The sequence below is a fragment of the Monomorium pharaonis genome, chromosome 6, assembly GCF_013373865.1.
Source record: "Monomorium pharaonis isolate MP-MQ-018 chromosome 6, ASM1337386v2, whole genome shotgun sequence".
NCBI lineage: Eukaryota > Metazoa > Arthropoda > Insecta > Hymenoptera > Formicidae > Monomorium > Monomorium pharaonis.
This window is the reverse complement of record NC_050472.1, coordinates 17,670,525-17,697,862: the sequence shown is the minus strand read 5'-3', so window position 1 is coordinate 17,697,862 and position 27,338 is coordinate 17,670,525. Positions and strand designations below refer to the sequence as shown.

At 34.1% G+C, this 27,338-nt stretch overlaps 1 protein-coding gene across 29 annotated transcripts in view; it reads right to left on the bottom strand.

The window, feature by feature from the left end:
• LOC105833660 (liprin-alpha-1) overlaps positions 1-27,338 on the bottom strand; it is a 420,505-nt gene that overhangs the window by 134,517 nt on the left and 258,650 nt on the right. The gene's annotated exons all lie outside the window — the stretch shown is intronic.

Sequence of the window (27,338 nt, the reverse complement as noted above, 5' to 3'; positions counted from 1 at the left end):
TTTTAGATTGTGACTGTCCTTATATACCCCTTATTCTGGTGATGGAAGGGTTAACGGTTTGTCCAATGTTTTAATTGATCAATTAAAAAGGAAAGTTATCAATACTGGCATTTCAAAAATTATTTTTGGATAGATTTCTTAAACAAAAGCTAAAAATAAAACTCATAAAGAAACAAAAACAGCTTAAACTTGCAATTAGACACAAAATCATTACATCATTCTTATATCTCTATTTAAACAAATAAATAATATCAATTCCCTATTGTTTTCGTTCGATGTGTGGCTATGAGACATTATCAACAATCATTTCAAATGTGACTGTTATAATAATAACTTGCATTTTAAATTAGTAACTATTCATTCTCTATCGGTTATATATGTCTTATATATGTCAGTTCATACACTTATTTATTCATCTTAATCTTTCGATTCATGTTCGTGTGACTCCAGGCAATAAGTTTTAAATATATTAATACATAATTTTGTATATTAAAAGGATACTGGAGACAGATTTAATTAAATACAATAATTTTTGTCACACGCAGACTACATTTTACACTTTTTAAATTTAAAAATCCTCTTCTAAAATAAAAAAAAATGTTATATTACTACTAGTCTAGATTGTAAACATTATACCATAAACAGAAAACATTTTATAATTTACAATATTTTTACCATTTCTTACTCAAATATGGCGTGTAGAGCTGTCATAAAAATATTTACTTATAATATAAGAGACATAAAAGATCTGCAAATTGTACTCACAAAATTTGAAATTCCAGACACGTAAACAACAGGAACAAACAATACCGAGTTCTTAAAGTTAGACTTCTCTAACCAAGACAAAATTGTTTAATCAAAATAAAAGCATACCCGTAAAAAGTTGATAAATAGAATGTAAAACTTTTTTTGTTTTCGGCATAAAATCTAATTCACAAATTGATATATTAATACGTATATTTTAATTTAAAAAAAGGATTTTCAAATTTGTATATAATACATATACAATAGTGTTGTGTACAGATAAGTCAGAATCTTTTTCATAAAAATGTATTTTTCTGTATAATTTAAACGTATTTTGAATATTTTTGTTATTAAAACAAAATTTGACATTGCCCCGAGATACATAATGTCACAAATGGCGGCAGAAAAAGTTTTGAACAGCTTTTTTCTCAAAAATAATTTTGAGAATACAAATTCGTTTTTGTTATTTAGAAAATTTTTTCTGGCAACCTAAAATGTCTATTGTATCATTCAAAAATTACCAAATTTAAAACCACGAAATTAAGTATTTCTATCGCAAGACACGGTAGTGTTTCGCGCCAAAAGAATATGAGACCAACTGTGTATTTTACATGCAATTTGCGAACACCCAAAATTATCTAAGAAACGGCTAAACCAATCGAGTTCTAACTAAGCTCAATCAAAAGCTTGGGGTCAATTTATGTAAGAAAAAATTTTATTTTTCCTCTATATGCCCTATGAATCGCGACGCAAAGTCCAAAATGTCAAAATTTCATTTAAGATACGTCGTTGTCATCGTCGTTAACCTTATAGGCATTTCTACGGCATAAAGGTCACAAATCCATCTCGCGTATCAGCTACTACCCAGATAACCAAGCGCGATGTAGCATTTTGAGTAAACTAATGCATTGCATGTGTTATAGATTTGCTATACATTTGTTGACATCGAAATAAAACACATTACGAATTCAGTAACATAATTATTTATATATGCAATCAGTTAGGGATATTATAAAAAAGGTAATGATACATTATATTGTTTGCGATATAGCACCAACATGGCAACAACAAATGATTAATAACAAGTGATGCGGATACGTTGCTATCAATTTGCCATTGTTAAAAATAAAATTCACATGAGTTCAATCTAGCAGACATAATGCTGTTTCACCATGTTCCGAGTTTGTCTAAATTAGTTGCTGCAACGATTGTTGGCAACATGATTGCAACATCAAAACATTTGGCTATCTGGGCACGTGGCATTTGCATCGTCATTATAGCATCATATATAATGGGTCGCGTGGATCGCCAGTAGCTCGCTCGCGCCCATAGATTTTAAAATTAGACGGCTAACCTATGCCAAATACATGCATGCTTCTGGAAAGTATGTACACGACATTTTTGCGCATGCGTGACCCCAGCAAGAAGGCTAATTCGATTCGACATCTGATCAATATCGAAGAGATCTGAACTACGTCTATCTAAATGTATGTCTAGAAATATGGCAATTTAAATGTCTCATGCTCTGAGGATGTCATTTTTAGAATTCATTTGTTATATATTGATCACTGGAATAGAATTTTCTATAAAATTTCGAGATTTTGGTTTGTGGACTGCTAAGAGCTTTTTTCTACGTATAATATTCAATGTCGAGTTGACGTCTAATATATTAGATATCGACTTAAGAGGCACGGTAGTGCCTCACGGCAAGTGTACGCGCGCGAGACACTGCCATGCCTCTATTACGCAGACGGCGTTTGCGAGATTCCGTAGTTATCAAATTCTCAATAGCTGAATTGATTTATATAACAAAAGTGTTTTTATTTTTTCGCTATGTGACTTACAAGCAAAGATATCGCGATTTAATGTTTCGCATCAAGAGTAAAAATATTTTTAAAAAACGTCGTTATTATCATTGTCATCGTCGTCGTCGGAACAGATGGTGGGGACTTGTACTTTTGCTTTTCGCGCAAGAGAGGGCTTACGATTTTATATATTTATTTATGATACGAGTGACACGGACACGAGAAATTACGTGTCATGATTGGCGGTTGCATTCGCACCGTCCGCGTGTCGAGGTAATGTGCGGCGAGTTTCACGTCTAAGATGTGACATTTTTCATATTTCATATTCAATATTCAAGTTCGACGTTCGTGACGTGTTGACATGCGCAAGGTGAGTTAGTTTTTAGTTTTATGTACAATTTGCATATTACATTGTGAATTATATCGTGCAGGGAAATACAGCTGTGCCTAATTTAAACATTAGTATAACACTATGCATTGTATAATCAGTTACACAAAATTTTTATTTTTTGTATGGAATAAGTATTCTGAGATAAGATTATTACTTTGTGTTATGTTTCATTTTTAGTGATATTAAAAGAAAGAGAGGAAGAAACACTTTATTAAAAATTAAAGTAAAAGAAGAATAGATAAAAGAAAAAAGTGAGTGGTAAGGAGAAAAATGTAATTAACTACAAAGCTCGGAATTTACAGAGTGCCCGACAGAACAAACCTTGAAGGTATCAAATAACATAATTTTCCCTCCAAAAAGGATAGGATAAAGTGAACAATTAATTTTCTGTATTAGAAGTTATTCGTATTACAAGATCTAACTTGTTCCGAGAAAATCTTTGCAAAAGATTTTAGAAAAAACAAACTATTTGATGAAATAATCATATTATTATTATTATTATTATATTTATTATTTAAATTTTCAGAAAAAACAATAAGAAATTTTATTATGAAAAATTGTTGGCTGTTACAAAATTCTCTTTCATCTAAGGTGTATGTTGCTGTTGAAGTTCACTGAGGTTTATCATTATATGGATAAGAGACATAAATATACCGATAAGGCTCTTAGTCAAATCAAAAACTAAGTAAGTATTTAAATATTTCGTTGTTCCCAAAACAATTTATTATAATTAATACAATTCTCTTCATACATTCATAAAAATCATATTCGAAATTTTTATTTATATCTTTCATTCCGTATTTTTTTGAGGCATACATGAGACGAAAGACTACAAAATGACTACGAGTTGATTTCTCAAATATGGAACGATACGTCATCCCATATTTTACTTTTCATCTCTTGTTATCAATTTAATATAGCATATTTAATTATATTTATTACTATTTTGCAGTTAAATTTGTAGTTAAACTGTAATTGTACATTTATTATTATACTTATTGTTCTTTTACAGTTATTGATAATAAACCTATTTTATCCTTGTTTTAATTAATGCTCTTGGAATATATAATCATGTGGCAGCTTGTAATGGGAAACAAAAGCATCGCTCTTACGGAAATTTCTCAAGCATGTCAACTTTGCAAGTGACAGTTTAAGTTACTTAAAGGCTATAGACCACATTCACAGCTGACAATGAGTGACATAGTCTGTATACTTTGTTGTAAATGTATCAGACAAGATTTCATGTTTTTTATCTCTTTCAATACATTGTAAAACCGTTCACTTCATCATATTATTTTTTTATGAAACTGTTATATTTGGTATTGCCAAATAGACATATTCTGTTGGCCACACTGTTAATTTTAAGTTAATTGTACTAAATAATATTTGGGGGAAAGAATTACTTACACGGACAGAGAGGGGGGGAGGAAGGGCGGGAGGGAGGGAGGGAGGGAGGGAGAGAGGAAGAGAGGGAGGGAAGGAGGGAGGAAAAGAGGGAGGAAGAGAGGGAGGAAGAGAGGGAGGGGGGAGAGGGGGAGAGAGAGGGGGGGAGAGATTGATTGATTGATTGATTGATTGATTGAAGTTTATTTAGCTTTCTCAGCTATTATGTTTTACATAGATTTACATACATGCTTCTTTAACATCCGTTTAAATACATCAATTCTTTCACTTCTAATTTCTGCTGGCAAGGTATTGTATAATTTTACGCCCACGTGACACACGCTTTTTTGCGCACTTTTAGTTCTAACGAATTTTATTGCGATAGTCCCTTCCTCTCTTGTTTTCCTTCTATCTTCATTACTAATTACTTCTAGTCTATCCCTTAAGTAATTTGGCGCCAAGTTATGTAGAATCTTAAATATAAATATGCATACATTATAGTGTAGTCTCTGTTTTATAGACATAAATTGCAACATTTGTAACATATGTTCTATTTTGGTGTATCTATTACATTGTAATATTACTCACATAGCCCGATTCTGTGCTACTTGCAATTTATTCAATTGCGTTTCTCCCATATCTACCAGTAATGCTGCACAATATTCAAAATAGGGTGCTATTATCGACTTATATATAATACACCTCGTGTATGCCGATATGTAATTTCCTATCGTATTTAAGAAACCCATTTTTTTCCCAATTTTCTTTAACATATAATCACAGTGGTCCTTAAATCTAAGCCTATCATCAATAATTATACCTAAATACTTTATTACGTCTACATGCTCTATTTCCGTTCGTCTAGGCATTTCAGTACAATATTTCCCTTTAATTCCTTTCTTATACTTCTCAAAACCATAAATTTTGTTTTGCTGGCATTCATTCTTAGCACATTCATCTTCATCCACTCTTCTACTATATTAAATGTTAGATTCATTTTCCCTTCTATTTCTGCACTACCTTCTTCAGTTACATATATTAGTGTATCATCTGTGAACATTTTTATACTATAGCCTTCTGGGTAAATTTTTATTATATCATTAATATATATAATAAACAACAAGGGCCCCAACACAGATCCCTGTGGCACACCGTGCTCAGACCGCATTAATTTTGAACAATTATTACCAATACGAACTTGTTGCAATCAATCTTTAAGATGTTTTTACGCATTCTAAAACATTTCCTCTAATACCATATTGATATAATTTTTCTATTAATCTATTTCTATCTATTGTTTCAAATACTCTTTTGAGATCCATAAATATTACTCCTATTACTTTCCCCTCACTAATTAATATTTTCCAGTCATTAATAACAGTTTGAATTGCCGTTTCACACAAATAATGTTTCCTGAAACCTGATTGATGCTCTGTTATATACTCATTAGATTCAAAGTAATCCTCAATTTGTTTCTTAACTACTAATTCTAAGACTTTCTCGTATATCGGTAGAATATTAAACGGTCTAAATTCGCTTGCCTTCCTAGCTTTTTCAATCTTTGGTATCGGTATTATTGTCGATATCTTCCAATTCTGTGAGCAACATTAACAAATTCTTCTTTAATAACTGGCAATATCCCTTTTAATATATCGCTAGTTATTTCCTCTTCTGTACCTTTTTTCCGCAGTAGCTGCATAATAATTACTTTTGAGTCCTTTGTATTTATTAGTTTAAAGTCTTCAAAATATCTTTTATCTTCAATAACATAAATACTTCTTCTTCTGTTTACATTTTTATTTGTACTTTCTATTGAATCTACTATATTCTGATTACTTTGTATATAATACATATTAAATTTATCAGCTAAATTATATTCAATTGTCTTATCTAATATTTCAAAGTCTATATTATTTATTTCTTTTGCCCCTGTTGATTCCCCTTTAACTAATTCTTTCAATACTTTCCACATGTTCGCAGGATCATCCCTATTGTCATCTATCATAGCCTCATAATACTCCTTTTTCTTTTCCCTAATTAATTTTACTACTGCATCCTCTCTGTTTTATATTGTACCCAGCTGTACTCCGTATTTTCAGTTATAGCTCTCCTGTATGCCTTATCTCTACTAGTTGCTGCTTCCCTAATCTCATCTGAAAACCACACTTTTTCTCCCCAGACTTTCGGAATTCGAAATTCTTTTCTTGGCGCTGTAATATCCAGCGCATCGACTATACTATTTACAAACCTACAAGCTCGTTCGTTGATTTCTTAAGCTAGATTTTGCTCATTTATATTTTTCTCTACTAGTAAATTAAATTCCTCAATGCTAAATTTTTTATAATTTCTCGCAGTAAATACTCTATATTTATTAACATCTTTTTTCTTTTCTAATACAGTTTTTATCCACGCATTGGTTATTTTCGGCTCATGGACCACATATACCTGTGCCACATTATTGGCAAAGACTAGGTCTATCATTGTCTGACTGTCTTTCATAATTCTCGTCAGACTATTAACTAGTTGTTTCATACCTAGACTAGACATTATTGTTCGTAATTTATTTGTGTAAAATAAATCTATCTTAAAATCTATGTTAAAGTTTCCTACTATCATACATTCTCCTTTTATCACCAAATCCTCTGCAGCTTCTTTCAAGAATCTTAAAAAATCGAGGCACTCGGTGAGTGATATACTCATCATCAGCGCGCCTTTATATAATTTTTCTCTTACATCTATCGCAACGCACCAACAATTCGCACTTATAGATTTAATTCATATCAATTCATATTTAATGTCTTCTCTTAGATATAATATTAGACCTCCTGTATTTCTGTTCTCTCCATCACATCTGATTATATTATAACCCGGCACATTCACTTCACTATCTTCTATTTCCGATGTCAGCGTTTCAGACAATGCTATAATTGCTGGATGAATCTTCTTTATAACTTGATTATGTATTTCATCTTTATGCGCTATCAAACTTTGCACATTTGTATACAGTATCAGTTCTTCTTCCTTCTGTGATTGCTATTTTGCATTTTCCCAGCCGGCCCTTCTCTTCTCCTCTTGTAGAACCCTCTTGAACGTCGGACATTCCGGGCTCAGTGCATCATGGTCATCTTTTATCTTCAGATTGTACATTTAGTTTTTATACATACAATTTACACATTTCTTCTTATTTGTTGTACACTCATTTGATTTGTGATTACCTACACATTTATGGCACACCTCATTTCGCGTACAGTATTTCGCAAAATGGTGATAGCCTCAGCATCTCTTGACACTAATATGTTGTAAGCCGATTACAACTATATCTATTAAAATTGCGACACGCATCTTTCGAAAGACGTTGCAAGAAGCACCTCTTTCGAAAGACGCACAAGAATCCGCTGCGCTCACAGAAGTCCCAATTAACTTCCGTGAGATTACAACAGCGCACTCGGAAGCAGTTCGTATCGCCCTAGAAATAGGCCCTACGCTGCAAAATTAAACTGCAAGGCTACCGCGTTCCGATGTCGAAACGCTTAGCCTCGCGGAAGCTACCGACGCCCGGTCACTGGCCCCCGAAATTGCGCCAGATATCATAATATATAAACGCGACCACGCCGTGACCGAGCGGAGAGTATCATAACAGCGACCGAGCATCGTCGCATACTGTAAACCTTATCGCGAGTGTTACGTGACATCAACACAGCTGATTGTAAGCGCAAGAAAGAAATAAAAGACAACGAACAAGAAAGTAAGAAGCGTCTTCTTTTCTCTCATACACCGAGCCGAACCTTCACCCTTTGGGTCCTAACCCTTCAGGCAGAACGATCCCAACTACTAACGGGAAAGAATTCCCAAAACGAGCAAACGCTCACAACAAATATGATTAAATACAGGACATCTTTTCCATCCTATATTTACTTTTCCTTGGCTCAACATTAATTTATGTGTTTTTTCATCTAGTTCAATTATTATGGCGCCTTCTGTTTTACCTCTTTTATTAGATTGAGACTTTAATCTTTTCACTAGTCTCATATTATTTTCTTCTTGTGTTTATTTTACTTTTTAATTGGATCAATTAAGGGGGCATAGCAGTTTGTCGGGTTAAAAAAATCGATATTTTTTTTATTGCATTTTTCGACAGTTTAAACCTTCAAGAATGTCGTCCAAAAACTGTTTTTTTAAATTCCAATAAGTAAAAAAGTTACACAATATATTTTATCGGGCCGTGCACAGGCGTGCGCTTGCCCTTTTTGACATCCGGGCACAGCACGCGACACGGAAGGCTCGTATAAGTCACCGTCTCTCTAAAAATGAACAAATAGAGACAGATCTTGAACAGGAGGGTTCCCTGTATGGCCCAGGAATTGACGATAATAAGTTTAATGAATTCAGTTTTACAATAGAGTAACATCGTTCGAAAATTTTAAACGCGTTTTTCTCAAAACCATGTTTTTAAAGTCGGTAACCATGATAACTTAAAAACGGATCAACCGATCTACCTTTTTTTTAAACTAAAAGCTTATGAAATTTGCTTGTCTTTGTCGTATCCGATTTTTAAAATTCAAATTTTTTCTATTTTTTTTTAACAATCAAAAATAAAATTTTTGGCCAAAAATCGGCATTCTAATTTTAAAGATCCGCCATTTTGTTTAAAATTTGAATTTTAAAAATCGGATACGACATAGACAAGGGAATTTACTCTTCTTTAAGATCCCGTTTGGTTTTTGTGTTTCGGATGAACGGGCAAGGAGATATTATGGTTACCGCAGAATCATGCGTGGCGCGCACGGGTAACTACACGACGGTGAAAGGGGGGGGATTTTTTTAACTAAACTAGTACAATAAAATTTGTACGAGAATTACAAAAGGTGTACTTTATTATGCAAAAAGTATCATTTTTATAGTTAGTCTCTTGGCTGTGAAAAAAATTCATGAAGAATGCCTTTTTTTGGTAGCGTCAAACTGCTATGCTCCCTTAATTCTTTATCACTCAAGTTCCATTCTTCTTTGTCAATATAAACAATTTTTATTTTCGGCTTCATCTGTAGTGACTCAGTAACTTTAAAGTCATCACCCAGCTTGCTTTGCACTGTAGTTTTCAATTTTGCTATTTCTTTTCCATTCTCATAGCCCAAGATGAATGTACTATTGTTTCCTCTCCTTATTTTCGTTATTCCCATTTCCATATTCTTTATATCTACTTTCTTTTTTATTAACATAGCCGTATCAATATTTTCTTGCAGGACCTTAGGTTTAACAATTATAACATTTTCTTTTCTTTAACTATCTCACTATAATTCTTCTATGCTCCTCTTGAATTACTAGGTCCAGTGGACAGCATCCTTCTTACTTCTTCTAGCTCTTCTTTGATATTCTTTAACTTATACTGGATAATTTCCTTTATTATCACATTAATTTCTTTCTTACATATAGTCTCGTTTTTTATTTCTTTTGTTCTCATGAGCCGATCAATTTTTAGGTCCACATTTGCCGATCCACTCGTACTTGTGCTTAGTCTTCCAGATGCTCCCGTCGATCCGAGCCTATCTCTGTTGCTACTTGCCGTTTTCTTTACTTCTCCAATTTCACTCTCTATCCCAAATTTTGCAAAGGGACCCTGGCACTAGTTCATTATTTCTATCATAAATTTTGTGTTTACTAACACAGCGTGGATGGTAAAACAGTTTAACGCATGATTTGCATTGTACTACTTCAGTTTTATTAGCCTTCTTGCATGCCAAACATCGATATTCGGTGTCCTCTTTCATAATTTATCGATCGTTGACACCTGTGTTCCGCCGCTGTCGAATTTGCTACACGTCAGCAGATTTCAACCACGTCAGTGCTTGCTTGTCATAACGTCGTTGATACACATGATTATAGAAATCTACTTCAGCTATTCACAGATCTGTATTTCCCAGCTAGATAACAATTCCTGTTATCACCCATCTATAGAACTATCGCCACACTAATTTTGTACTTCTCTACTGCTCTCTTTTCTTCTCAAAACACACTATAAAGACAGAGCGATGTTCGACACGTCAACTGTCATCAACATTCCATAGAGAGAGGAAGAGAGAGAGAGAGAGAGGGAGAGGGAGGGAGGGAGGGAGGGAGGGAGGGAGAGAGGGGTAGAGAGAGAGGGGGAGGGAGGGAGAGAGGAGAGAGGAGAGAGAGAGAGAGAGAGAGAGAGAGAGAGAGAGAGAGAGAGAGAGAGAGAGAGAGAGAGAGAGAGAGAGATAAAATACACACACATGTATATATGTAAATACATGCTATATATGCATATACGTATATGTATACACATTACACAATGTTATTTTTCTCCCTCCGTCTCTCTCTCTCTCTCTCTCTCGCGCGCGCGCATGCAGTGCAACGCCGTTTCGGGGAGGGGGGGGGGGGGACAAAAAAAACATTTATTGTTATGTATTTATAATAATACATTTAGTAGTAATAATATATTGATTTATTTGCTTTATGCTATTATTCTTTTTTATTTCATCCTTGTTCTTCTGCAAAGCAGCAAGTATTTCAATATCACAGATTTGTATTTATAATCTAATCTTATACTCAAGATTGTCTTAAGTTCAATTTCAAATGCTCCGTAGTAAACGAAATAATAATGTAGTATTTTTAAGATAAACTTAAAACAATTATTACAAATTCAAGTTATAAATACTAGCCAAAGAATAGTAGTAAATTTGATGTTTTAGTTTTTATAATTAACCGGTCTTACAGTTGGCGCAAAATATTTTGATATCATTATTTTCGTAGAAAATGTTAATGTGTGTGTGTATAGGGGATAAGTATAATTCTTTATTTAAAATAATTGTTAATTTATTAAATAAAAATACAAATGATAAATATACGGTGTGAACACAGAAATCAGAGAGTAAATAACAAATTTTTTATTAAATTTTAAATTTAATACAACGTAAAAAATATTAATTCAATGTAAACATTAAAAACAATGCTTGGCATATAAAAGATGACAGATAACGCTTTACACATAAAAATCGTACGCATTTTGACTTACTTTAAAGTCATTTTCAAAGGTATATAAAAACATTTAAATTGACGGAGCAGTAAATTAGTCATGATTTGACCATGTGTCACGAAAATCGTTGAAAAGAAAGGAGCGCAAAATAACAGTAGCCAATGGGCTCAAGTCACGTTGTGAAACATCAATTCCAAATTGTCCATCCAAGTTAACATACTGAATAGAATTACAATTGGTGCTGTGAACCGCAACGTGTTTTTTTATTTAACTTTTCAAATTTAACAATGTATTTAAACTACCGCAAAACCTTTTGAGTTACCCACCCACAGATACTCCTTACCTCGTACTTTCACAAAACAAGTAATTACGCAGGTACACAAAAAAAAATGGTTCAAAAAATCCGGCGGACCAGATTAGTCAATCCTTACGTATTTTGACCCGCTAAATCGAAATGCAAGGTGAAAATTGCTGAATTGGCTCATTTCCTAACCTCAAAAAAAACCTTGTAAAAACTGTTCGAGTAACAAATATGTAATCCAAAGCGTACAAGCTTGCGTAACCACATTACCCGAAAATACGGGAAAATTTAATACGTATGACAAGTCTGAACTTCTATGAATAAATAACGTAGAAAATTTACTCCCTTTTTCTATTATATGTAACTCTTTTATTCTCGAAGATTCTATGCAATGCCTTTCTCTTACGTTTTTTCCCTTTCACAGAGAGACATCTCGTTTAAGCGTCCGGCAGAAATCAGCCATTATGTTCACATCCCACTTGCTTTGATATCGATGCTCCATCTCCTTGATATTCTGATAAAATTTTTCTCCCTGTTCTGCACTATAATCACCTAGATTTTCTGGAAAGTAGTCAATATGAGAATCCAAAAAATGCAACTTAAGATTCATTCAGTAACCTAGTTTTCTATAGTTCTCCACCATTTCCGCTATTCTTACTCTGTAATCTTGACTTTTGTGGTTTCCTAAAATTTTCTGTAACACCTTTAAAACATGCTGCTCTTCCGTTTTTATTCATTTTGGTGACAAAATTATCGTGTCTCAACATTTTACATATTTGAAGTTCATCAAAAATTTCTTCCCGCAATTTTGCATCAGAAATATTCGGAAATTTTTTGTGTAAATACTGGTAGCATTTTTATTCAGAATTTTTCATCCATTGTTTCATAAGTCCTTCTTTGATATGAAAAAATGGGAGAAAAACTTTTAAAGGCTCAACTAACGGTTTATTTATGATGTATTTAGACCCAAGTTGCAAAGACGTCCTTGTCGGCCTTTCTTTTCTTATGTAATGGTTCGTTCGATCTCTACTATTTCATTCACATAGAAAACACGGATTATTTGTGTAACCTGATTGTTGGTCCAATAATATAATGAGAATTTTCAGATCCTCACAAATTCACCATCTATGTTCTGTATATTTAATTTTTTCAAGAATTGTTTTCAGATTTGTGTACTTTTCTTTTATCACTACCGAGTGCGCTACAGGAATAGAGGCATTTACATTAGTATTGTGCAGCAACACTGCTTTCAAGCTTCTCTTAGAAGAATCGATGAATAGTCTATGGATTATACATTTGTGACCCAAACTGTTTTTACAAGGTGTTTTTTGAGGTTAAAAAAAAGCCAATTTAGCAATTCTGACCTTGAATTCGGATTCAACGGGTCAAAATACATAAGGATTGACTAGTCTGAATTGCCAGACAAACATTAAAAAAATTTTTTAAGGTTAGAAAAAAATGAGCCAATTCAGCAATTCTGACCTTGAATCCGGATTCAGCAAGTCAAAATACATAAGAACAGACTAGTTTGACCTGCCGGATCAACTTTTAAAAAAACTTTTTGAGGTTAAAGAATAAGCTAACTTTGCAATTCTGACGTTGGATTCGGATTCAGCGGGTCAAAGTACGTAAGAATTGACGGCTGTAGTTTCGAAAACAAACAATGTCCGATTTAATTCGAATTTTGGAAATAGGTTTCATTTAGCGAAAAAAAACATATGCAAGAAGGATTTTTGGCGACTCGAAAATTTTTTTTTAATGTCGATAAGTAGGGAATCCATAATTTGTAAGCAAAAATTTAAATGTGTGTATTTGTGTGTGACCGCAGCGAAGAAATGTCTTTGTTTACATTTTTTATGGGTACTTGTAAAATGAGTAAGTGTTAATACCGTTACTATACATTGTATTGGAAAATTGCAAACACATGTGAACTTTACTTTGTTTGCAATGTGTACATGGTACATGGGTTAGCGACTTGAACGGGGTGGGTGTAGAAGGGGGGCCAAAGGCCCCCCTTGCACCCCCCGTGTGTGTGCGCGCGCGCGCAAAGCATTCTCTGCAGCACCACATAAGTTTGCGACTTTATAAATGGAAAAAACTATAATTTTTATGGTTTTTTTCTGTCATTTTCATGATTTATGCATATATAGATATGTGTATGGTAACGGTGTTAACACTTACTCATTTTACATGTACACCCATAAAAAATGTAAACAAAAACATTTTTTCGCTGTGGTCATACACAAATACACACACATTTAAATTTTTGCCTACAAATTATGGATTCCCTACTTACCGACATTAAAAAAAAATTTTTCGAGTCGCCAAAAATCTTTCTTGCATATGTTTTTTTTCGCTAAAAGAAACTTATTTCCAAAATTTGAACTAAATCAGACATTGTTCGTTTTCGGAACTATCGCCGAATTGACTAGTCTGGTCCGCCGCACCAACCGCTTTTTGTGTGTATGTGTTACCAAAGTCAAAACGTAATAAGGTGGGCAAGTACGGCCTCGGGATAAGTACGTGTAACGTTGCAGAGAAAATAACATAGAGTGTGCTTTAGCCGTACGTTAAATACATGCAATCGTGCAAATTTTCACCGCTAAAGCACCATTGTTAATCAGTACAGTACAGTAGTAAATAATCGACACTAAAAAAAAACTTTAATGTTAAGTTGTAAAAGTTATGTTGTTAACATTCGTCATCAGTTAACGTGGAAAGAATAAAACTCGTAAGTACTTTTTCTAATTAGCATTTTATCTGTAATTAAAAATCCTATTTGTGTTCTTTCACTGCATGGTGGTCAATGTTGCATAAAAATTTGAAAGCTTGTGGGAGAGAAGTAAACAAAAACTTTTCATTTTCGGGTATGCACTTGTTCCAGCATCTTTCAATAAGTTAATAAATGGATAAATATAACAGAAATGAATAAATGAATAAGATAATGTTGAAATGTGTCAAATACATAAAGTCAAAGAAACAGTAAAAAGAACGATCTTAACAGTCCCACAATCAAATAACGAATAAAACAAATCGTCAGAATTTTCAGAAGTCAACAAGTGAAAGTGTCAGTAAATATTACAAATTTCATATAATTGAAATATATAAGTCTAAGAAATCGGTATCCGTCTACAAATTTAAACCTTGTTTTTGCAACTTAATAAACAGCATCTCTGAAATATTAATCTTTTGCAAATATTCATCTCCGCATCAAGAATCTCACATTATACTAATCGAAATCATGTCCATGTTATATCCTATGATCCGTAATTAGTGAGATTATAGTGGAATTTCTACTTATGTGATTTCTGAAATACGCATTTTCAATTGTCACCCCGTTTGGCCTACATATAAAGCCTCGCAATCCTTACAAAAAATCATATAAATCATGTTTCTCGTGGACACGGTTTCGAGAGGATTTTTGTGTACTTTAATAAATTTCCGTAATTTATTTATGCTGTATAACGCCAATCTTAAATTAAAATTTCTTGTAATGTTCTTAAATTTATCTAAAACACCATTAATAAAAGGAATCGTAATGTGTTTTTTCATCTTCAGAAACTACATTGCTGTCATTAGTGTTTAAAATATTTTCATTGGTTACTTTTTTAATCCTTTCATTAATTGTGTTAAAAATAAAATCAATCGGGTAATTATTATTTAGCAATGTTTCTATTACGAAATAAAAATTTTTTTTTGGAATTCAGGATGCGACAGATGAAATACCCTATCTATCATGCCTGTACACCTTTCTTTTGAGAAAGAGGGTGCTGAGACAAATAATTTAAATACCTTCCCAAAAAGATTAGTTTATAAAACCAGTCAAAACTTGTAATCGCCTTCTTCTAAATTGGATTCGAACAGTTTTTGATTATGCGCTGTGTGGACCGCGTTTAATTCCGACATCTTGATTTTTAGAAACTGGAACACCACGATCTTCTCTTTATTTATGCAGTCGCTCTCCATCTTTGCTGTAAAGGCATTCAATGCCTTCGTGAAGGCCGTCCGGAGGGCTTTCCTTTGTTTTTTGACGGCCTCCATGTCCGCACTCGTTCGCACAACGTCGAATCCGCAAAATTGTTTTCGATCTTCCCAGGACAAAAATTAACATTTTTGCCCTGAAAAAGTACAGGAGACAAGGCCGAGCTCGCAATCGTCGTATGCTTAGCTGAGATTGGCTCAGTGGAGCGGGGAGAAGCGGGGGCAGTCGCTCAAAAGCCACGGTAGCGAATGGATGGGCTTGCTCCCTTGTTGATCTTCAAAAAAGTTCAGCAATAAAGACATTTATTCTAGTATTTAGTCTATCAATAACGAAAACAAGATGCAGTACTTGCAGCAGGCAATGGTCGCGGACTCGCTCGCACACGAGCTTGTAAAAAGTTTCCCGCCTACGGGAGAAAACTACGATAAGGCGATCATAAGTTTGAAGAATCGTTTTGGGCGAGACGACATCATCGTAGAATTTTATGTACGTGAGCTGTTTAGTCTTGTGCTGCAAAACGCCGTAAGAGGAAACAAAAAATTATCTCTCGCAAGCATCTATGATAAGATCGAGTGTTACATTCGTGCATTAGAGACGCTGGGCGTGACAACGGATAAATGCGCAGCTATGCTCTATCCTCTTGTCGAGTCGTCTCTTCCGGAAGAGGTTCTTCGAGCGTGGCAACGCAGCGGACAACGGGAAGTACTGGGGCCAACGGACAGTGAAACCACCGATCGACTCGAGAAACTTCTTAAATTCCTACAGCTGGAAGTGGAAAACGAGGAGCGCATCGACATGGCATCGACCGGTTTTGGGTTACCAACGGATCAGGAAAGAACGAAGAAAGCGAAAGGTAAAACAGAGCCGTCAAAGGAAGCATCCAGCGCGAGCGTTCTTTTAGTAGCAAAAGATTCAAAGAAACCGGACTGCATTTTTTGTAAGTCGAGTCACGATAGTCAAAGCTGCGAATCCGCGTATAAACTAACGTTAGACAAACGAAGAGAGACTGTTAAAAGAGAGGGCTGTTGTTTTAATTGTCTGAAACGCGGACACGTCTAACAAAAATGTAGAGTGAAGACGAAATGCGACTGGTGTTCGAAACGACACGTTTTATTAATGTGCCCGGGCATATTTCGCAATAAGAACGTTGTAAATAAACCAAACAATACCAGTGAAAAAAAGGCCGTTGACGAGTATAACTTAGCTTCGTTTTGCGTGACACATGATGTTTGTTTGCAGACGTTTCGAATAAAACTGTACTCTGCGACGCGAGAAAAAATTGTAAGAGCGATTATTGACATAGCGTCACAACGTTCGTATATCTGTACTGACATCGCGCGGGAATTAGACTACGTTTCTCTCGGAGAAATAGAAGTTTCGCACGCACTTTTCGGCGGAATTAAATTGGGAAAGGAAATTCATAACAAAAATGTATAAGATACGCGTTAAAAGTTTAAATAATTCGTATGCCTGTAATTTCTCAGCGATGAATCAGAACATCATCTGCGGTCCTATCTCGAGCATTAAATGTGATTCCTGGGTGGACGAATTACAAACCAAAAATATTAATTTGACAGATATCGGAAATCAAAGCGATTCTATAGATGTTGTAATTGGCGCGGACATGGCTGGTAAGTTGCTAACCGGTCGGAAACATGATATAAAAAACAGATTAACGGCCCTGGAAACACATTTAGGCTGGACTGTAATAGGGAAACTCCCAAAAGAATGTGAGAGAACTGACGCAGCGATGATAATCACGACAATGTTTGTGCAAGAGACCGATCTATGCGATTTGTGGCGTCTGGACACTATCGGTATTACAGATCCGATTGCGAAAACGGACAAGGCGGTAAGGGACAAACGGACGCGAGAATTTCTAATAAAGACCGCTAGACTAAACACAGACGGTCGGTACGAGGTCAGATTGCCGTGAGCAGAGGATTGAGTACCCGTTTCCAGCAATTACGATATCGCGCGTAACAGATTGAAAAAATGCCTTGACAAGCTTGCTACAAATAACTTGTTAGAAGCATACGATAACGTTTTCAAGGAATGGCTGGCGGAAGGAATTATCGAAAGAGTGCCCGACGCGAAAATCGATAAACAGAGCCATTATTTACCTCATCGGCCGGTGGTGAAGATGAATAGTACGACAAAAATAAGACTCGTATTTGACGCTTCGGCTTGTAAAAAAGATCATCCGTCCTTAAATCAGTGTTTAGAAAGGGGTCCTAATTTAATTGAATTAGTACCGTCGGCCTTAAATAAATTTCGAGAAAAAGAAATCGGAATAGTATCCGATATAAGAAAAGCGTTTTTACAAATAATTATAAACAAAATAGATCAAAACTATCTGCGTTTTTTCTGGATCATGAACGGAAAAATCGTAGTCCTGCGTCACTGTCGAGTAGTTTTCGGTCTAGCCTGTAGCCCTTTTTTATTGGCAGCGATTATTGAGCTCTATTTATCGACATATTTAAAGGATGGAAATAGATATCGTAGATCCGCAGATAAATTGAAAAAATCATTTTACGTCGACAATTGCGTCACGAGCGTAAATTCGAAAGAAGAGGAAGAGACATTCGTGTTGGAAAAGCCACGGCGATTATGAGGGCGGGCGGTTTCGAGCTTCGCGGCTGAGAGAGTTCACATGACTCGTTAGAAAACAATCTTTGTCCTCGGAATTCTATGGAATAAAAGAAAAGATACCCTATCGATCAATTCGACAGTGTTGAATTTCAATAGTTTGGATGTTATAACAAAAAGGGTAATTTTGTCCGCGGCTCACAAAATCTTCGATCCTATTGGTTTCACAAGCCCCACGTCTTTATTACCGAAGCTATTGCTTAAAGAATTATGGGCGGAAAAAATCGATTGGGACACCAGGGAGAATCAAGCTAACAGGTTCGTTAACTGGTTGAACGATCTGCCTATACTGAATCAAATTAAAATCCCGCGGAAACTCGGCAAAGGTAATTTGATGTTACACACGTTTTGCGACGCGAGCGGGTCGGCGTACGCTGCCGCAGTTTTTGCGCGGATCGAATGTGAAGGCAAGATAAACGTTGCACTCTTGAGTGCGAGATCTCGTATAGCGCCCGAAAATGCGACAATTCCGCGTCTCGAATTATTGGCGGTCACAATAGCCGTCAGACTTACGAATTCAGCTATTGAGTCTCTAACGCATAAAGTTTCTGAGAAAACGTTTTGGTCTGACTCCACTACGGTTTTAGCATGGATCAAACGCGACATGCAGTGGGGAACATTCGTCCGAAACCGAATTAAAGAAATACGCGCACATAGCAAACCGAATGAATGGAGACACGTGCCCGGTGACTTAAACCCCGCGGATCTCCCGTCGCGAGGTTGTACCCCCACGCAACTAGTGCAATCAAATTGGTGGTTAGGTCCTACGTGGCTCCACAAGTTAGAAACAGATTGGCCCGCGACAGAGGGTGAGTTTAACGAAGAGGAAATAAAAGGTGAAAGTAAAAAGTCGGTCTTAATACACACGGTTACCACGGAAACTTCTACTTTTAAAGTCAGCAGTTACTTTTCCTCTTATAATAAGTTAATACGATTCTTGACGTGGATGCATAAATTTTTCACAAATTGTAAAAGGGAAAACGATAACGTCAAGCATGAATTGTCTAAAAAACCGTATTTATCCGATACGGAATGAAAAAAGTTACGCCTGACCCTGGCAGAAATAGTAGCGGCAGAAATTAGATTACTCAAATACCTGCAAGATTAAATGTTTACGAACAAAGAAAGGCTATCTTCTTTCAGATTAATAAGAAGCGAGAACGGTTTATATGTCTTAAAGACTAAGATCTTTAATCGAATAGATAATCACAATTTCGTATGTCCAGTTCATTTAGATAGTAATCACGAGGTAGTTTACATGTTAGTAAGAGAAATTTATGAAGCTATGGATCACGCGGGAACGCAAATTGTCATGAACCACATACGCGAAGGATTTTGGATTATCTCCCTTCGAAAAACAATAAAATCGATCATAGTCAATTGCATGACATGCAAGAGACAGAGAACGAAACGGATGGAGAGTGAAACCCCCCCCCCCTTTACCCCCTCATCGAGTCCGAGACGCAACAGTTTTTGAAATTACTGGCATAGATTTCGCAGGGCCTTTAATTTTGCGGGGTGGGGGGAAGGCATAAATTTGCATTTTTACATGTGCCGTCTATCGCGCTGTACATTTCGAGCTAGCGTCGACATTATCTACTCAAAGTTTTTTAGAATGCCTACGCAGATTTATAGCCAGACGTGGATACCCACGCATTATACATAGTGACAACGGGACTAATTTCACCGGAGCGGCTAATGCATTGAATAGATTAGACTGGCAAAGAATCGCGAAGCATAGTTCGGCAGCACAGATTGAATGGTATTTCAACCCGCCAGCAGCACCGCGGTGGGGTGGTTGGTGGGAGAGATTCGTGGGGATCCTGAAAGCGTTACTACGGAAAATATTAGAAAAGGCAAGCTTGTCATATGAGAGTCTGAACACGATTTTGTGCGATGCGGAAGCAATAATTAACATGCGACCCTTGACATACATTTCAGAAGATCCCGATGATCTCAGGCCATTGTCACCGTCAATGTTTCTACAAGAGAACCAAGAGTACGGTGTTCCAGACTGCAACATGTTATACCGCGTAAAGTTAGACAAAAAATTTAAACACAGGCAAAAGATTCTCCAAAATCTCCGGAAAAGATTTCGTACTGAATATTTAGGTCAATTATTGCTAAAAAACGGGAAAAACAAAAAGACGCGAAAGATAAGAATCGGCGACGTCGTTTTGATTGGTGACATTACACACAAACGTATAGATTAGCCGCTTGCACGTGTAGTAGACGTAATTCCGAGCCGCGACGGTCAAGAAAGAGTATTCGTTTTAAAAACAAAAAATGGTCTGTTTAAGAGAGCTGTACAAAGAATATATCCGTTAGAAATTACGCAGGAAGAATCGAGAGATTTCAGTAAGGACTTATGTAAGCAAAAAGGATTCAAGAAAACTAGCAATAGAGCAAACTGTACTTTTAGCGAGCCACCTGCTTGTGAGCAAAAGGACCATGGTTCACAGATTGTAACCATGCGAAGTGGACATATTAGTAAAAAACTGGTGCGATTCGAGTACTAGTTAAGAATTAGTTCTAAGAAGAATGTTAGTCGGCACATAGTTTTAGTTTGCGCCCGCGTTCAAGGTTTGTGTTTATTTTACGTATTATTCTAATAATTTGTTTATCAATCTAAGAAGCGATTGTAAGTTAAAGTATCTAATTTATTGAAACATATTTTAAGACAAGAGTTCTGTAAAATTATAGAATTTGTGTACTTCGTTCCACAAAAGGGGGGGGGGAGAATGTCCTGGAAAAGTAAAATGGAAGATTAAGAGGATGCTAGAGTGACAGTCAAATTTGATTTGAATATAAAATCATTAGTGCACATTATGAACAAGATTCTGTGCGCGTGTGCGTGTATGCGTGCGTGCGCGCGTGTTGGAGGCAAGACCGAGCTCGCGATCGTCCTATGTTTAGCTGAGATCGGCCCAGTGGAGCGGGGAGAAGCGGGGACAGTCGCTCGAAAGCCACGGTAGCGAACGGACGGGTTTGCTCCCTTGTCGATCTTCAAAAGAGTTCAGCAATAAAGACATTTATTCTAGTATTCAGCGCGGACCGTATTAATTATTGCGATATCCCTATCTTTCTGTGCGAGGTGAATTTATAACAATTTTGTTTCTAAAAATAATCTTATCTCCACCTCCATAATAAATTTTAATCACGGAGGGAAGAAACTAAAAAAAGTATCTAGCATCGAAGACGAAAAAAAATAAAGGACTGCTGTTAAAATATTGTCTACATACCGGAAGTAAAAAACAAACGGGAAATTGTCTCCAACACGCGCGCACGCACGCATACACGCACACACGCACAAAATCTTGTTCATAATGTGCACTAATGATTTTATATTCAAATCAAATTTGACTGTCACTTTAGCATCCTCTTAATCTTCCATTTGTATTACTTTTTTGCCTTTACTATTTTTGGACTGTATCAGTGGGACTGTATAAGTTTGTCGCTATTTTCTTTATTTTTTAAAATAAAGAAAAAATCTGAAAAAATTCACAAAATATCTGTCAACATTATAAATAACAATGCCATGTTATTTCGTCCAAATTTTTTATTGAATAAATAAGTAAAAAAATATAAATGTTAAATGAAATATAAATAATAAGTAAAAAAATGTGTTTTCAATAAGTTTTTTATTTTCAAATGTAGCGTTTAAGAAAAAAAGTATTAATCAATAATCTGCAAGAAAATTGAATTATTAAGTAAAATTAAAATGTCTATTTTAAATGTCTTGTTTCTAACAAGGAAACCTCACAAACGCAAAAATTTCAATTTTATTAACACTTGGCATAAATGTAGAGGGGGTACTACATAAATTAAAAAATTTTCCATTTGAGTTTGAAAACGATTTGAAGAGGTAAAACCACCCTTCAAAGGTTGAGACATTTTTGTCTTTTTTCAATATATCAAAAACCAAAAATGTCTCAACCTTTTAGGGGTGGTTTTACTCCTTCAAATCGTTTTTTAGTCCAAACAAAAAATTTTTAAATTTATTTATTATATATATATACCCCCTCTATATTTATGCCAAGCTTCATTAAAATTGGAATTTTCGGGTCCGCAAAGTTCCCTTGTAAGTAAGAAGAAATGTTAATAAATTAGAATTAAAAAATATCAAATAATATACAGATTTATTGTTAGACATATTTAATATTAACGAAATTTTATATGGATGTATAAACTACATAAAAAAATAGAATAATAAACTTTCTGTTGTACAAAGTTCCATTTTTGAATCAATAACTGGGGAAAAAAAAACCCATAATTTGTCGCAACTTTTTATAAAGAAAAAAACTAGCAAACATAAATAACTTACAGTCTTACTTTCTCCTGGAAGGAATGAGTTTCGTGCGTCCACGTACGATTTTGCCTTTTCGGCATTCGGCGATGACTTTACGATGACAAATTTGCTCAATCGCTTTTTTTAGGAGGAAATAATCATGCAGATCTGCTAGTCACGAGTAAATATTATTTTGACTTCGATGTCTCAGATCCATAGATACAGTTAGAGAGTTAAAATAGAATATATAATTATGGTCAATTACAGTATACTTTCTTCTGTCACTGCTACTTGACAATCAAAGTACAATCACATAACATCCCTTGCTTGGAATTCTGAATGGAATTTATTAATTTCTGCTCATGAAAAATACATTCATGCTATCTATACTGTTGAAAATGACTCAAAATGAATAAAAATACCTGCTGTTATTTAAAATTATATAATGTTTTAATATTTAAATAATTAAACTTTTCTGTACCACAAACAGCGCCTGACTCTCATTTGCTACTTTTTTTGTACTGTAATTTTTAATTTAATTAGCCCTCACAATATACTATTCCAAAAAATACACTGGCGCAAAAAAAAAACGAGACAAAAATTTTGACCGATTTTTAAGTAATTTTCAAAGTAATGCAACTTTGTGAAAAATCATTCAAATTACATGTACTTTTTTTTAAATTAAAGAGCAAAGACTCTACTTTAAGAATCCCTAGGCGAAAGTTTGATTTGTTAAGTGCGAACCCTTTGTATCGCATAAAAACCAAACATGTGTTTTTTAATTGAAAAAAGTAAAAGTTTATCATTTTTCACAAGTTTCTCGTTAAAATTTGGCTAATATTAATCAAGATTCTTAAAGTTTATTCTTTTCTAAGCAATTAAAAAAAAATACATGTCGATACAATGTTTTTTGTTGATTGCACACGAGTTTGAAATTTGCACTGCATTTTAGGGTATTTTAGCAAATAAATACAGTATTTTTTGAATATCATGAATTTTGAGTATCAATATAATATTGCACATTGACTTTATTCGTGTTGAACTCAATTATATCGCTGTCATCAAAGTGACCTGATCTGCACAACGTGGAGAATGACGATCGGATTTTGTACATCATGTGGCCCTGAAAAGACTGATTTGTTAAAATAAAATTTGAACTTTTATTTTTTATGTATGAGTATGGGTATATGTATGTTTACGTGTATGTGTGGGTTTATGAGTATAGATGAATGTGATCTTCTGTTGACTTCAGTGAAATTGGTGCGTCAGCTATCCGTTACATTCAGATCAGTAAGTACAAATTTCCACCGATGAATTTCAGAGCCACACGATGTACCAAATCCTCGTCAACAAAAGATCGTCATTCACCACGTGGTGCAGATCAGGTCACTTTGATGACAGCGGTATGATTAAGTTCAACACAAATAAAATCAATGTGCAATATCATATTGATATTCAAAATTCATGATATTAAAAAAATATCGTATTTATTTGCTAAACTACTCTAAAATGTAGTGCAAATTTCAAACTCGTATGCAATCAACAAGAAACATCGTATCGACATGTTTTTTTTTTAAATTGCTTAGAAAAGAATGAACTTTAAGAATCTTGATTAATATTAGCCAAATTTTAACGAGAAACTTGTGAAAAATGATAACAAACTTTTACTTTTTTCAATTAAAAAAAACATGTTTGGTTTTCATGCGATACAAAGGGTTCGCACTTAACAAATCAAACTTTCGCCTTGGGATTCTTAAAGTAGAGTCTTTGCCCTTTAATTTAAAAAAAGTACATGTAATTTGGATGATTTTTCGCAAAGTTGCATCACTTTGAAAATTGCCTAAAAATCGGTCAAAATTTTTGTCTTGTTTTTTTTGCGCCAGTGTATAACATTTAAAAACAAATGTAAACTAGAAAATGTTTTCTATCTATAATATAGCAGGTTTCATAATAATGTATACTTTGTATTAATTAATGTGCAATATAATAAGAAATAGAGAAATTGGACACAAAACTAACATAATAAATTACATTTTCCTTTTTTTTTTATCATAAATCATGTACAAAATTTTTACATGTTAATGCATATAAAAATTCTTAAAAGCTCTTCACTTCAATGTGTGTATGATATATTTTGAAGTTAGTCGAGAATTCTAACGTTAGAAATATATTCGGAATCAAAATTGGCCCTTTTAAGGGCCGAAGATCTTGAAAGCTACATCGAAAAAAATAGGTGCTTCTGTTTAAAGCAGCCCTATCAACAGAACAATGTGGAAACAAACGATTGTAGCGACTTATACCTCAGTCTGGTGCAGCAGAGAACGCGTGGGGCTCAGCCCCTCCCCCTGCACCCCCTCCCTGTAATTTTTCCTGACCTAATCCAAACATTTTAAAGTCACTTTTTGGTTAATGCAAAAGCATTGGAAACGTTCAGCGTGGAAAGTCGCAAACCTATGTGGTATTGTATAAGCGTGGATGTCGTTTACTTTACATAAGGCACTGATACCATGTATCATATTTATGAAACGTAAAGTAAACAACGTTCACACTTGTACAGTACCACATAGGTTTGCGACTTTCCACGCTGTTCGTTTCCAACGTTTTTGCATTAACCAAATAGCGACTTTAAAATGGGTTAGGTTAAGAAAAGTTAGGGGGAGGGAGTGCAATCCTTCCCCCGCCCACGCGTTCTCTACATAACCCTTTGCGAATTTTCATGTTTTAAATTTTAAAAATAATATTTATTAAACTTTTTCGTCAACTTTAACTGTTAATATCTCCCTTTGCGGGGCAGAATGCTTTTTTCTGTCAGATTCGTTCGTTTTGTGCGGTGAGGAATGAGCTCTCCTGAAGTATTAGCAAAACGTTCTAGTGCAAATTAAAAAAGTATGGTATTTATTAAACTTTTGTGTCAATAATTTTTTTTGTATAACTCAAAAACTAAGGCCGAGCGGCGGTAACATGTATAGAGAAAAGTTGTTCTCAGAATGATGACCTTAACAATATATTTGAAGGTCATCAAAATCGATGAGGGCTCGCCAATGTAAATACAATAATTACCAAATTATTTCGAAAAAATGGCCAAAAAAGTTAGTAGGTTACATATTTTTTGGGCTCCCCCGATTATCGTTGTCGGAGTCACAACAAAGTTGTTTACCAAAAAAGTTATGAAAAAATATCAAAATTCGGAAAAGTACCTATTGTAATTAATTACCCTTTTGAGCGTTATTGTACGATAAAAACAAGTTGCTCTCAAAACTGTACTTCTTTGTCATATCGCTTTAGATAGGCTAGTACTTATATCATTATTACATTCAGTATACTAAGAATTTTCCTTTTTTCGTAAATCTCTTTTACAAATTTATTGTCTCGATAATTCAATTGCGTAATTTTAATATTAAAAAATTTTTAATTATACTTAATGTTAAAAGATAACTCTGCGGTCTTATACATATAAATATTACAATATAATATCGCATTGCAATATTGTTAAAGTATCATACAAATATGACAATATGACATAATAGTGCACGGCACCACTAATAAATAAACACGGTGGCGTTCTGTTTCTTGTTAATTAAAAAAACTACGTAGGTAAAAAATGTAGCATTATAAAATTTTTCAGCTGTGTAATAAAATAATGAAATATGCTTTTTAAAAATGCATAAATATTATAGTAATAAAATTGTTGTGTTATCATTATTGTAATTTTTCAGGAGATACACTAATAAAAGTACAGTGATATTTCAGCCTTGCAATATTTTAGCAATATTCATGCTGTATCTTAACATAATATTACTGTCGTATTACATGCTATATGACTATATGAGATAAAATAAAGGTTTCCCCACATTGAAGTCGTATACAATAGTTGTATCTTTTGCATACAATATTTTTTTATGTATGATTGATAAAATAGTCGATATTTTGGTTCTTCTTTTTTGAGTTTGCCAAACAGTGATGGGTAAAATACTTTTAAAATCTCAATACAGATACAGATATATAATTTAAAATGTATATAGATACAGATACCCAAATACTTTAAAAATATGCCTATAATTTAATATCAAAATACTTTTAAAATATATCAATAGATACAATGCTTTTAATTTTTTGAGGACCGGAAACCTAATTTTATGTTTTTGGCTATTCAAATCAATTTTATGATATTTGTGGACTTAATAGTATTAAAATTTCTTTAAAAAATGATTATCTATCTCGAACTTTGATATCTCCTGGCGCACCAGCAATATGCTCTGATTGCGACTTTTTTGCATTATATCATGTTTGAAAATTTACTACGCAAGACAAACATATTAGATTTACTGAAAACACTATTCATTTTGTTAAAATTACTTCTTTTATCGGCATTCATTATAATATGTGTTATTTCGAAAAAAATTAATGTTACCTTGTATAATGACATTTTACTGCCTCATACCTCACAAAGTGCGACATAATTATGCTTTTATACATATTTTTTAAAACATTTTTATTGTGTAATTGACATTAAATAATAATTTTAACAATAATCAATAACATAAAGTTTAAATACAGCAAAAAATAAATACTAATTTTTTTCTTGACTAGAAGCCTCATTAGGCGCTAAAACGATGTCATTTTTTAAATAGTTCTATTCACTGACAAGAATAAAAATTTTCTAGCATTAAAACTAAAAAAGTCACCCAAAAAAGGCCGGTCTTCTGAATGTTACGTAATATTAAAAGTATAGAATATTTTTTAAGATACTTTAAAAGTATATTAGATAGATACTTTTAAATAATATTTCTTGTAATAACAT